General features: G+C 29.1%; 1 protein-coding gene across 1 annotated transcript in view; it reads left to right on the forward strand.

Moving 5' to 3' along the window:
* The first annotated feature begins 5,444 nt into the window (after positions 1-5,444).
* The window catches only part of LOC126747887 (cadherin-87A), a 100,568-nt gene continuing 92,682 nt past the window's right edge, over positions 5,445-13,330 (forward strand). Inside the window, exon 1 of the mRNA XM_050456800.1 lies at positions 5,445-5,739. The gene's annotated coding sequence lies outside the window, so the exon portion shown is untranslated. The remainder of the gene's footprint in view (positions 5,740-13,330) is intronic.

The following is a 13,330-nucleotide window of genomic DNA, read 5'->3' on the forward strand; positions in this document are numbered from 1 at the left end:
CCACACGCTTATCCAGTTATAAATTAATCAACACAATCACCTTTTTTCAAAATCGCACGTATGAACAAGGGATGATTTTGTCAATAATATCTAATCTAATAACACTGTTTGTTTACTTAAATTTTATATAATTTTGTATATATTATATATATATAAATATTTACCAAGACGTATGTATATTTATTTTTATAAATATAATTTATTTAAATTTTTTGGAAATTTCTGAAAAATAGTGATTTTGCAGAAGAATTTCTTACTGGGTAAATATGTGGGGTGGGTGGGAGGCCATCTTGATGATTTTACGGGATATTTCTTGGTTTTGCCTCTCTGAATCCAATGAGACCATCCTCAAGGTTGTAGCTCTCTTATTAGCCGAGATATGAAATTTTTTCTTTTTTTTTTCGTCAAAAATGTAATTTTGTCTCAAAAAATGTCCATATTTTAAAAAATAGCAAAAATCTTTAAAAAATTCTTGATGCTGCTTGAGCACGACACTTGAGCGCCCCCTGCTGTCCATTTTTTAAAACACTTAAATTTCCTTGAAATATTAGGAGCAACGTTATAGACTCTCTACATATTTTTTTTTACATTTTTACTAAACCGCCTGGACAAACCTGGTCATATCTTAAAAACTAACAATTTTTTTTTGAAAATTCTTGATTTTTAATAAACAGGATACTTAAGCGCCCACTCCTGTCCAGTGTTCAAAACACTAAATTTGAAAATTTCCATGAAATATTGGAAGAAACTTACACATCCTACTAAATATTTTTTTTAAATATTTTCACGGAACCGCCTGAACAAACTTGCTCATATCTTAAAAACTAACAAAAATCTTTTAAAAATTCTTAATTTATAATTAACAGGACACTTGAGCGCCCACTACTGTCCAGTTTTTATAACACTTAATTCAAAAATTTCCTCGAAATATTAGGAGCAACGTTATAGTCTCTCTACATATTTTTTTTTTCAATTTTTACTGAACCGCCTGAACAAACTTGCTCATATCTCAAAAATTAACAAAAATTTTTTGAAAATTCTTGATTCTTATTAAATAGGACACTTGAGCGCACACTACTGTCCAGTTTTTAAGACACCAACTTCAAAAACTTCTGTGAAATACAAAAACAAAAATTTAATAAAAATAAAAATACATACAATATTATTAATAATGTTCATAAATCTAATTCAACAACATATTTAGTCAGCAAGAGTACCATATAAGTAAACAATAAATATATCAAATATAAAAATAATATAACAATATAAAAAAAAAACAAAAATTTCAAACTTTTATTTAATTACCTGGACGTTTTTTCACACACTTTTTGGAAATTTCACTGAATTTTACAAACAAAAAATCAAAAATTTTCGATAAATTCCTCAGATTTAAGTGGAGATTTATGCACAAGAAAAAATCGTGAAAATTTTTTGGAAAATTCTTGTATACGTTAATAATTCAAAAAATAATCAAATATTTGTATCTTTCCTTCCTAAACTTCTTAAATTTCAATGGGCATTATCCATTAACCTTGAATTTCAAAAAAATCCAGTTTTTATGAATTTTCACGAAATTTCTTATAATTGAATAAACTTTCCAAAAAAAAAATAAATTAACTGGATTTTTTATTTTAAATTTTAAAGATAAATTTTCCAGGGATGTTCTGGAAATTTCACTGAATTTTCTTAACAAAAAAATTTAAAATTTTCAATTTTCATTAACTTTCCTAGAAATTTCTTAGTTTTTAATGGAATTTTTTTCATTCAATTTTGTTCAAATTAATATAATAATAATAATCTTTATTAGGCATAAAAAAGTTACATATAAAATACAAAATATTTTACAAAATTCAAAAAAATTATAATATTTTTGTAAACCCAGTACATTATAACTTATAACTTATACACAACTATTACATTATAACTTACTTTCGTAAGTTATAATGTACAAGCAGCAGGAATAAAAAATATCGAATTAATACGTACGTGGGTCACTGTAAACCGACGATTTGACAAAACAAATTATTACAAATAATAGAAATATAAAATTAATAAAAATAAAAAATCTAAAGAAATATAAAATCAAGTATAGTCTTTCTACATATTTTTTTTTTCATTTTTACTGAACCGCCTGAACAAACCTGCTCATATCTTAAAAACTAACAAAAACTTTTTGAAAATTCTTGATTCCTGTTAAACAGGACACTTGAGCGCCCACTACTGTCCAGTTTTTAAAACACCAAATTCAAAAGTTTCCATGAAATATATGAAGAAACTTCACACATCTTACTAAATATTTTTTTAAAAATATTTTTACATAACCGCCTGAACAAACCTGCTCATATCTCAAAAATTAACAAAAATTTTTTGAAGATTCTTAATTCCTATTAAACAGGACACTTGAGCGCACACTACTGTCCAGTTTTTAAAACACCAAATTCAAAAATTTCCATGAAATATTGGAAGAAACTTCACACATCCTCCTAAATAATTTTTTTAAATATTTTCACGGAACCGCCTGAACAAACCTGCTCATATCTTATAAACTAACAAAAATTTTTTGAAAATTCTTGATTCCTAATAAATAGGACACTTGAGCGCCCACTACTGTCCAGTTTTCAAAACACCAAATTTAAAAATTTCCATGAAATATTGGAAGAAACTTACACATCCCACTTAACAATTTTTTTTAAATATTTTCACGTAACCGTCTGAACAAACCTCTTCATATCTTAAAAACTAACAAAAATCTTTTGAAAATTCTTGGTTTATATTAAACAGGACACTTGAGCGCCCACTTGTGTCCAGTTTTTAAAACACCAAATTCAAAAATTTCCATGAAATATTGAAAGAAACTTCACACATCCTACTAAATAATTTTTTTTATATTTTCACGGAACCCCGTGAACAAACCTCTTCATATCTTAAAAACTAACAAAATTTTTTTTTTAATTCTTGATTCCTGTTAAACAGGACACTTGAGCGCCCACTACTGTCCAGTTTTTAAAACACCAAATTCAAAAGTTTCCATGAAATATATGAAGAAACTTCACACATCTTACTAAATATTTTTTTAAAAATATTTTTACATAACCGCCTGAACAAACCTGCTCATATCTCAAAAATTAACAAAAATTTTTTGAAAATTCTTAATTCCTATTAAACAGGACACTTGAGCGCACACTACTGTCCAGTTTTTAAAACACCAAATTCAAAAATTTCCATGAAATATTGGAAGAAACTTCACACATCCTCCTAAATAATTTTTTTAAATATTTTCACGGAACCGCCTGAACAAACCTGCTCATATCTTATAAACTAACAAAAATTTTTTGAAAATTCTTGATTCCTAATAAATAGGACACTTGAGCGCCCACTACTGTCCTGTTTTCAAAACACCAAATTCAAAAGTTTCCATGAAATATATGAAGAAACTTCACACATCTTACTAAATATTTTTTTAAAAATATTTTTACATAACCGCCTGAACAAACCTGCTCATATCTCAAAAATTAACAAAAATTTTTTGAAAATTCTTAATTCCTATTAAACAGGACACTTGAGCGCACACTACTGTCCAGTTTTTAAAACACCAAATTCAAAAATTTCCATGAAATATTGGAAGAAACTTCACACATCCTCCTAAATAATTTTTTTAAATATTTTCACGGAACCGCCTGAACAAACCTGCTCATATCTTATAAACTAACAAAAATTTTTTGAAAATTCTTGATTCCTAATAAATAGGACACTTGAGCGCCCACTACTGTCCAGTTTTCAAAACACCAAATTTAAAAATTTCCATGAAATATTGGAAGAAACTTACACATCCCACTTAACAATTTTTTTTAAATATTTTCACGTAACCGTCTGAACAAACCTCTTCATATCTTAAAAACTAACAAAAATCTTTTGAAAATTCTTGGTTTATATTAAACAGGACACTTGAGCGCCCACTAGTGTCCAGTTTTTAAAACACCAAATTCAAAAATTTCCATGAAATATTGAAAGAAACTTCACACATCCTACTAAATAATTTTTTTTATATTTTCACGGAACCCCGTGAACAAACCTGCTCATATCTTATAAACTAACAAAAATTTTTTGAAAATTCTTGATTCCTAATAAATAGGACACTTGAGCGCCCACTACTGTCCTGTTTTCAAAACACCAAATTCAAAAATTTCCATGAAATATTGGAAGAAACTTACACATCCCACTTAACAATTTTTTTTAAATATTTTCACGTAACCGTCTGAACAAACCTCTTCATATCTTAAAAACTAACAAAAATCTTTTGAAAATTCTTGGTTTATATTAAACAGGACACTTGAGCGCCCACTAGTGTCCAGTTTTTAAAACACCAAATTCAAAAATTTTCATGAAATATTCAAAGAAACTTCACACATCCTACTAAATAATTTTTTTTATATTTTCACGGAACCCCGTGAACAAACCTCTTCATATCTTAAAAACTAACAAAAATTTTTTTTTAATTCTTGATTCCTATTAAACAGGACATTTGAGCGCACACTACTGTCCAGTTTTCAAAACACCAAATTCAAAAATTTCCATGAAATATTGGAAGAAACTTCACACATCCTACTAAATATTTTTTTTTTATATTTTCTCAGAACTCCGTGAACAAACCTCTTCATATCTTAAAAACTAACAAAAATTTTTTGAAAACTCTTGATTCCTAATAAATGGGACACTTGAGCGCCCACTACTGTTCAGTTTTCAAAACACCAAACTCAAAAATTTCCATGAAATATTGGAAGAAACTTACACATCCTACTTAACAATTTATTTTAAATATTTTCACGGAACCCCGTGAACAAACTTGCTTATATCTCAAAATTTAACAAAAATCTTTGAAAAATTCTTAATTTATATTAAACCGTACCCTTGAGCGCCCACTACTGTCCACTTTTTAAGACAATAATTTCAAAAATTACTGCAAAAAATTGAAAGCAATTTACAGCGTCCTTCCAAATCCCGCTAGACCACCTGGACAAAATGTCTGATTTACTTCGGTTGTAATAATAAAAAAAAAAATTGTCATTCGAATAATACACTCAATTGGCACTCAAGAAAGATATTTGTCATACCGGTATACTATAGACAACATGTTAGCCAAGTCAAAACTCTTCATAGTGAACATCTAGAGGAGCAAGTTCTTTTAATCACCTGTTGTCAACGATCTCTGATAAACCAGAAGCCCTACAGCCACTGTATCAACAACGACATCTTCGAAACAGAGCAAGCGAGATCTAAAACTGGTTCTCTTAGTCGTAACTTGATGACGTGGTTCTTAAGCGAGTCCAATGTATCAATACATACTTAACGGTTTTTGTTGCCGGTGTAAACATACTCAACGTATCCTTTAATAAAATCCGAATAGAGCCCACATGAATCTCTGGTGCTAAGCAACCGAAAGTACCAGTTCCTAGTGCGAAGGCCGAGGGTCGGTTCGTTCGGTTCTCTTCGCGTCTTTTCTGAAGCAAAAGTTCAATTTAGTGTCGTTTATACGGTACCACCGTTACGTCAACGGGTACGACAATCGTCTCCCGGAAAAACGGTGCAACAATACAGCAGTATAACTAATAATAGTAAATGTTTATTGTGTATAAGTGTATGTAAGTGAGTTCTTTTGTGTGTTATGAGAAATATTCCCATTGGATTACCTTGCTTGCTAGACCAGTGAGAAAAGTGGGACAACGATAGTTTTGTTGTTGTGTAAGTTGGTACCGTAATAGTACTTTCTTCTTTGTTCGATACATTCTTTTTATTAAGGTGCCGCGTGGGTGGGTTCTTCTAAACTTTCCAGATAAGGTATAGGATTGCGTTTATTGTTGACAGGTTTACCTGGGTGCAGGTCAGTTTTAGGCACCTATAACCGTTATTTTAATAATTCTAACGGTATCTTCTTGGTTTTGTCTCTCAGAATCCAACGAGACTACTTGCAATATTGTAGCTCTTTTATTAGCCGAGATATGGCATTTTTAATTTTCGGTTCAAAAATTATTGTAAAAAAAGGCATGTTGTGTGCAAAAATTTGTAATAGTTTTTCCTCGTTTTTTCGAGAACTATTGGGAATATGGGGAATTTTCTTTTAGTGTTGGATTCCAATTCAAAAATAGAATGAATCATATAGAATAAGGTTATGCCGTAAATTGAATAATGAAGGAGCTATGGAAGGTTTTTGGAAAAATTGGGAAGTTTTTGGGTGATAAACAGTGTTTCCTCATTTTCTCGAAAACTATTGGGAATTTGAAAAGTTTTATTTTTGCATTGGATTCTAAATTAAAAATAAAACGAATAGTAAGGAATAACATTTTGCCGTAAATTGAATAATAAAGGAGTTATGGAAGGTTTTTGGAAAAATTGGGAAGTTTTTGGGTAACAAACAGTGTTTCCTCATTTTCTCGAAAACTGTTGGGAATTTGAGAAGTTTTATTTTGGCATTGGATTCTAAATTAAAAATAGAATGAATAATAAAGAATAACATTTTGCCGTAAATTGAATAATAAAGGAGTTATGGAAGGTTTTTGGAAAAGTGGAAAATTTTGGGGAAAAAAAATTTTTTGAAGAAATTTTTTTTTTGGTAAATTGATTAACAGTTTGAAGGACTTCAAAAAAGTCTTATAAAACTTTTTTGAAAAATGTACCAAAAAAAGGTTATACCCAAAAAAATCAGTCTTCAACAAGTCTTCCTCAAAAAATCCAAAGGGGTACCCCTGGAAAAATGTTCATAATTTCGGTTTTTACTTTTTTTCTGGAAAACTATTGGTTGTAAAAGAAAATTATTTAAATAAAAGTTGTTTGGAATATTTATGTGCATCAGAAACAATAAAAAAATAATTTTTAGGTCAAACACTTTTCCAGAAAATCGAGAAAAACCTTTTAACAGTTTTTCATCATTTTCTCAAAAACTATTGAAAATATTAAAGGTTTTCTTTTAGCATTGGATTCCAAATTAAAAACAGAACAAATCATAAAGAATAGCATTTAGCCGTAAATCCAAAAATAAAGAAGTTATGGAAGATTTTTGAAAAACTGAGAAATTTTTGGGCAAAAAATTGTGAAAAAAAATTTTTTTGGAAAAATTAATTTTTTTTTGGGAAATCGTTAAACTGCTCAAAGGACTTGGACTTCAAAAAAGTCCTATGGAACTTTTTTGAGTAATGTACCAGAAAAAAGTTATACTCAAAAAAGTCTTCATCAAAAAATCCAAAGGGGTACCCCTGGAAAAACGTCCATAATTTCAGTTTTGTTTTTTTTTTTGGAAAAATATTGATTCTAGGAAAAAGTTGTTTAAACAAAAGTTGTTTGGAATTTCAATATGCATTAGATGCAATAGAAAAAACATTTTTAGATCCAACAGTTTTCCAGAAAATCGGGAAAAACCTTTTAACAGTTTTTCCTCATTTTCTCAAAAACTATTGGAAATATTGAAGGTTTTCTTTTAGCACTGGATTCCAAATTAAAAATAGAATAAATCATAAAGAATAGTACTTAGCCGTAAATCCAAAAATAAAGAAGTTATGAAAGATTTTTAAAAAACTGGAAAATTTTTGGACAAAAAATTCAAATTTTTTTTTTTTTTTTTTAAAACAATTTTTTTAGGAAATTGTTAAACTGCCTAAAGGACTCTAAAAAAGTCTCATAAAACTTTTTTGAAAAATGTACCAGAAAAAAGTTACACTCAAAAAAGTCTTCATCAAAAAATCCGAAGGGGTACCCTTGGGAAAATGTCCAGAATTTCGGTTTTTATTTTTTTTCTGGAAAACTATTAGTCGTAAAAAAAAATTGTTTAAATAAAAGTTGTTTAGAATTTTAATGTGCATCAAATGCAATAAAAAAAATATTTTTAGGTCCAGCAGCAACTTTGGAGTCCCTCTATATAATTTTTAAATATATTCACTAAACCGCTTAAATGAACCTATTTATATCTCAAAAAATTTAAAAAATCTTTAAAAAATTCTTTATGTCAATTGGACAGGATACTGGAGCGCCCACCACTGTCCACTATTTAACACTTTAGTTTCAAAAATTTCTTTAAAAAATTGAGACCAATTTACCGTAACTCTTACATATATTTTACGCTTCACTAATATGCCTAGTAGAAGAATGCCTTGCGTAAATCTATAAACACCGCAATAGATTTTAAATCGTCTGCAAAAAAAAAAAGAAACATGATTCGGCATATCTCGACCTTTGAAGGTACCAGACAAATTCATACCCCGGAGGTTAGAATGAGAAACCTAAAAGTTTCAAGGTCGATTTTTCGGTATCTATGGGTGCTATCTTAATAATTCTAACGGTTCCTGTCTAGTTTTGTCGTTCTGAATCCAATGAGACTATTTGCAAGGTCGTAGCTCTTTTACTAGCTGAGATACAGCGTTTTTAATTTTGGACTGAAAAGAAAACGTCAGAAAAGGCATTTTGTGTGCAAAAAAGTCAATATTTAAAAAAAAAATGAAAATCTTGTCAAAATTCTTGATACTTTTTGTACAGTACACTTGAGCGCATTTACTGTCCAATTTTTAGGATTTTAACTTTAAAACTTCCCGTAAAAAATTGGGAGTAACTTTACAGTCAGCCTACATCTTTTTTTTTGCAATTCTTCTTAGACCACTTGGACAAACCTGGTCATATCTCAACAATTAATAAAAATCTTTCAAAAATTCTTGATAAGTATTAAACAGGACACTATAATTGACGCAATAATTCCAAGATTTCCTAAAAAAGTCCAGAGACTTATTGTAGAACTTGGTCGACGTCTGCTGTAAAACTTTTCTTCAACTAATCTTCGTTAGACAGTCTCTACACACTATAATTTGGCAGAAAAACTGCCTGGAACGATCAACCCGACTTGAATTGAAAATTCTTGTTTCCTATTAAGGGATTCCTTGTAGGACTTCCCAAGTTCCCTAGAAGTTGACGTTCAAATTCCAGGACTAACTGAAAGTCCCACTTAAGCAAAATACAAACAATTTAGTCTGAAAGGGATAAAAAAGGAGTCCATGTGCCTGGAATAAATTATTTAATACCCCTGGAATATATTCGTTTAATACCTGGGGAGGAAAAACATATTCTGGAATTTCTGGGATGTAAACTTCTAGCTTGTAAATCGAAGCCAACCTATTGTGGCTTATAAATGTTAATATAAAAGTAGATACTCGATGTATATAATCCGGGATACTTCAAAAATTCCCTGGAATTTCATGAAAGAAGTCCAGGACTGGCTGGAAGTGTAATTCTTGCAAGACCACCGGCACAAACTTGTCCATATCTAAAAAATAACCTAAAATCCTTAAAAAATTCTTATTGTTTCTTATAATGGACACTTGAGGGCCCACTACTGTCCAGTTTATAAAACTCTCACTTCAGAAATTCCCTTGAAAAATTAGAAGTAACTTTACGTGAACCCTGCATCTTTTTTTTTGCAAAATTCTCCCTAGACCGCTTGGACAAACCTGGTCATAGCCTAAAAAATAACAATAATCTTTTAAACATTCTTGATGTATCTTATAAAGGACATGTGAGCACACACTATTATAATTTTCAAACTTCTAACTTCAAAAGTTTTCTTGAAAAATTGGTAGTGAATTTACAGGAACCCTGCATCTTTTTTTTTGCAAAATTCTCCCTAGACCGCTTGGACAAACCTGGTCATATCTCAAAAAATAACAAAAATATTTTTTAAATTCTTGATTTGTATTAAAAAGGACACTTGAGCGCACCCTACTGTCCAGTTTGACAGTCTCTATTTATAACAGTTTCCTTTTAAAAATTGCGACAATCTTCAAACTCACTATCCAAGCATCACTTAACCGACACACTGATTTCGCTGAACTTTCACGCTAAAATCTTAATCAAACTACATTAAAAGCCTCATATTCTAGCGATAAAAGGCAATTAATTAAAAAAAACTATTTAGACTACAAGTAGTGCACCAATTCGTTCAATCCGAATATTAAATCCACCCCTTTTATATTCATTTCCTGCGAGTGTTAAAGTTAATAGCATGTCACCGACTGATCGATTTTTCAATTTAAAACTGCACCGGCGGCTTTAAAATCCATTTAGTCGATACGATTTATTGTCAGCTCTGTTAAGCGCTAATTATTTATTAATTAGAGGGATGCGAAACAACTGAGCGAGCAATCAGGAGCAATAAGTGGAATAGTCGTTAAAATAATATAGTCGTCCAAAGTTGTACTTTAATTTTATTTAGCAGGTCGAACGTATGTACAATTTTAAAGAGAACAGTGAAGTTAGTAAAGGGAGTTAAGGACTACTTTGAGAAAGTTTATTTACAGTAGGTACACAAACCATTTCTACAGACAAAGCGCGCAAAAGCTGCCCTTCTAAACTCGGCTTAATATTAATCAGCTTTAGAAGGGTTTCATAATATATGGGGTAAGTTAGTTGTAAGGGTCTTTAATGACGATAAATTGTTTTAATATAATTAGAAATCAATAGAGTTTTTGAAGCTAAACTTATTTATTTAATATATAAAAGTAAATTTCAATTCAAGAACTTCCCACATACTTAATTAAAATCAATCTAAACGTAAAGTTAATTAGTCAGATAATTGCTGTTGCACGCATTGGTGATCTAGCAGGATTTTTTGTCAAGGTCAGGCTGTAATAACAGTTATTATTCATTTAATTATTGATCATGGAAGAATTTAGAATTTTAATGTAATTGTTGTTAATATTACTTGAATCTGAGGTAAGCGAATTTTTTACAATGTCAACTAGTTATAAAATAATTTTAAAAGAAAATATTTGTCTTGGTTTGTTACTTTATGGTCGATCCACTACGATTTAATAAAAGAAAGCTTGTTTTATTTTAGTTGAATAATGTTTATAGGGTGTTTTCTATTCAGACACCCTGTATATTAATTTTTTTCCCCTTAATATGGAACTTACTAGTATTATACATAACGAAAATACTGGGTTATAAGCCAGTTTGTAGCGATAAAAACACATTGAAAATAAGCATGAAAATTTAAAAGTTACTCCTAATTATGCATAACTTAAATGGACGCAATTGTCATTTTGTTATTTTTTTTTATGATATTTTAATGGGGACGTTTCGGCCTATGTTGGGCCGTCATTAGAACACTGAAGGTTTTAAATACGATCTTTTAAGAGACGCGTTTGAGGTTGATTTCCTTATGTTTTACCCTAATTTTAATATTGTTGGAAATTTGAAATAATTTTTTATTTTATTCCAGGCATTATAACTCCCAGATTTCCAAAAAAAAAATATTCTAAACTTTTGAATCGAATTTTTAATATATTCCAGAAATTTGAATTAATTTGCTAGGTGCTGCAGTTGTGTAGGGTAATCCAGGCAAAAATTGTCCAATTTTTCAAAATCTTCTATAACTTTTTTATTTTTAGATTTACGACTAAATGTTATTCTTTATAATTTGTTCTGTTTTTAATTTGGAATCCAATGCTAAAAGAAAACCTTCAATAAGTCCAATAGTTTTCGAGAAAATGGGGAAAAACAAATAAAAGGTTTTTCCCGATTTTCTGGAAAACTCTTTGACATAAAAATAGTTTTTTTATTGCATTTGATGCACATTGAAATTCCAAATAACTTTTGTTAAAACAATTTTTTTCTCCAACCAATTGTTTTCCAGAAAAAAAATAAAAACCGAAATTATGGACATTTTCCCAGGGATACCTTTGGATTTTTTGAGGAAGACTTTTTTGAGTATAACTTTTTTCTGGTACATTACTCAAAAATGTTTTAAAAGACTTTTTTGAAGTCTTTTGAGCAATTTAACGATATGTCAAAAAAAAAATTATTTTTCTCAAAAATTTTTTTTTCCCAATTTTTTGCCCAAAAATTTTCCCGTTTTTCAAAAATCTTCCATAACTTCTTTCTTTTTGGATTTACGGCTAAATGCTATTATTTATGATTTGTTTTATTTTTAACTCGGAATCCAATGCTAAAAGAAAATCTTTAATATTTTCGATAATTTTCGAAAAAATGAGGAAAAACTGTTAAGAGGTTTTTCCTGATTTTCTAGAAAACTCTTTGACATAAAAATAGTTTTTTTATTGCATTTAATGCATATTAAAATTCCAAACAACTTTTGTTTAAACAATTTTTTTCTTCAACCAATTGTTTTCCAGAAAAAAAATAAAAACCGAAATTATGGATATTTTCCCAAGGGTATCCCTTTGAATTTTTTGATGAAGAATTTTTTGGGTGTAACTTTTTTCTGGTACATTTCTCAAAAATGTTTTATAAGACTTTTTTGAAGTCTTTTGAGCAATTTAACGATTTGTCAAAAAAAAAATATTTTTCTCAAAAATTTTTTTTTCCCAATTTTTTGCCCAAAAATTTTCCAGTTTTTCAAAAATCTTCCATAACTTCTTTCTTTTTGGATTTACGGCTAAATGCTATTCTCTATGATTTGTTCTATGTTTAATTTGGAATCCAATGCTAAAAGAAAGTCTTCAATATTTTTGATAGTTTTCGTGAAAATGAGGAAAAACTGTTAAGAGGTTTTTCCTGATTTTCTGGAAAACTCTTTGACATAAAAATAGTTTTTTTATTGCATTTGATGCACATTAAAATTCTAAACAACTTTTATTTAAACAATTTTTTTTTCCGACTAATAGTTTTCCAGAAAAAAAATAAAAACCTAATTTCTGGACATTTTCCTAGGTGTATCCCTTTGAATTTTTTGATGAAGACTTTTTTAAGTGTAAGATTTTTCTGGTACATTACTCAAAAAAGTTCTATGGGACTTTTTTGAAGTCCTTTGAGCAATTTAACAATTTCTTTAAAAAAAAGTTAATTTTTTCAAAAAAAATTTTTTTCCCAATTTTTTGCCCAAAAATTTTCCAGTTTTTCAAAAATCTTCCATAACTTCTTTATTTTTGGATTTACGGCTAAATGCTATTCTTTATGATTTGTTTTGTTTTTAATTTGGAATCCAATGCTAAAAGAAAGTCTTCAATATTTTCAATAATTTTCGAGAAAATGAGGAAAAACTGTTAAGAGGTTTTTTCCGATTTTCTGAAAAACTCTTTGACATAAAAATAGTTTTTTTATCGCATTTGATGCACATTTAAATTCCAAACAACTTTTATTTGAACAATTTTTTTTTCCAACCTATTGTTTTCCAGAAAAAAAATAAAAACCGAAATTATGGACATTTTCCCAGGGATACCTTTGGATTTTTTGAGGAAGACTTTTTTGAGTATAACTTTTTTCTGGTACATTACTCAAAAATGTTTTATAAGACTTATTTGAAGTCTTTTAAGCAATTTAACGATGTGTCAAAAAAAAA

The sequence above is a fragment of the Anthonomus grandis genome, chromosome 20, assembly GCF_022605725.1.
Source record: "Anthonomus grandis grandis chromosome 20, icAntGran1.3, whole genome shotgun sequence".
Classification (NCBI taxonomy): domain Eukaryota; kingdom Metazoa; phylum Arthropoda; class Insecta; order Coleoptera; family Curculionidae; genus Anthonomus; species Anthonomus grandis.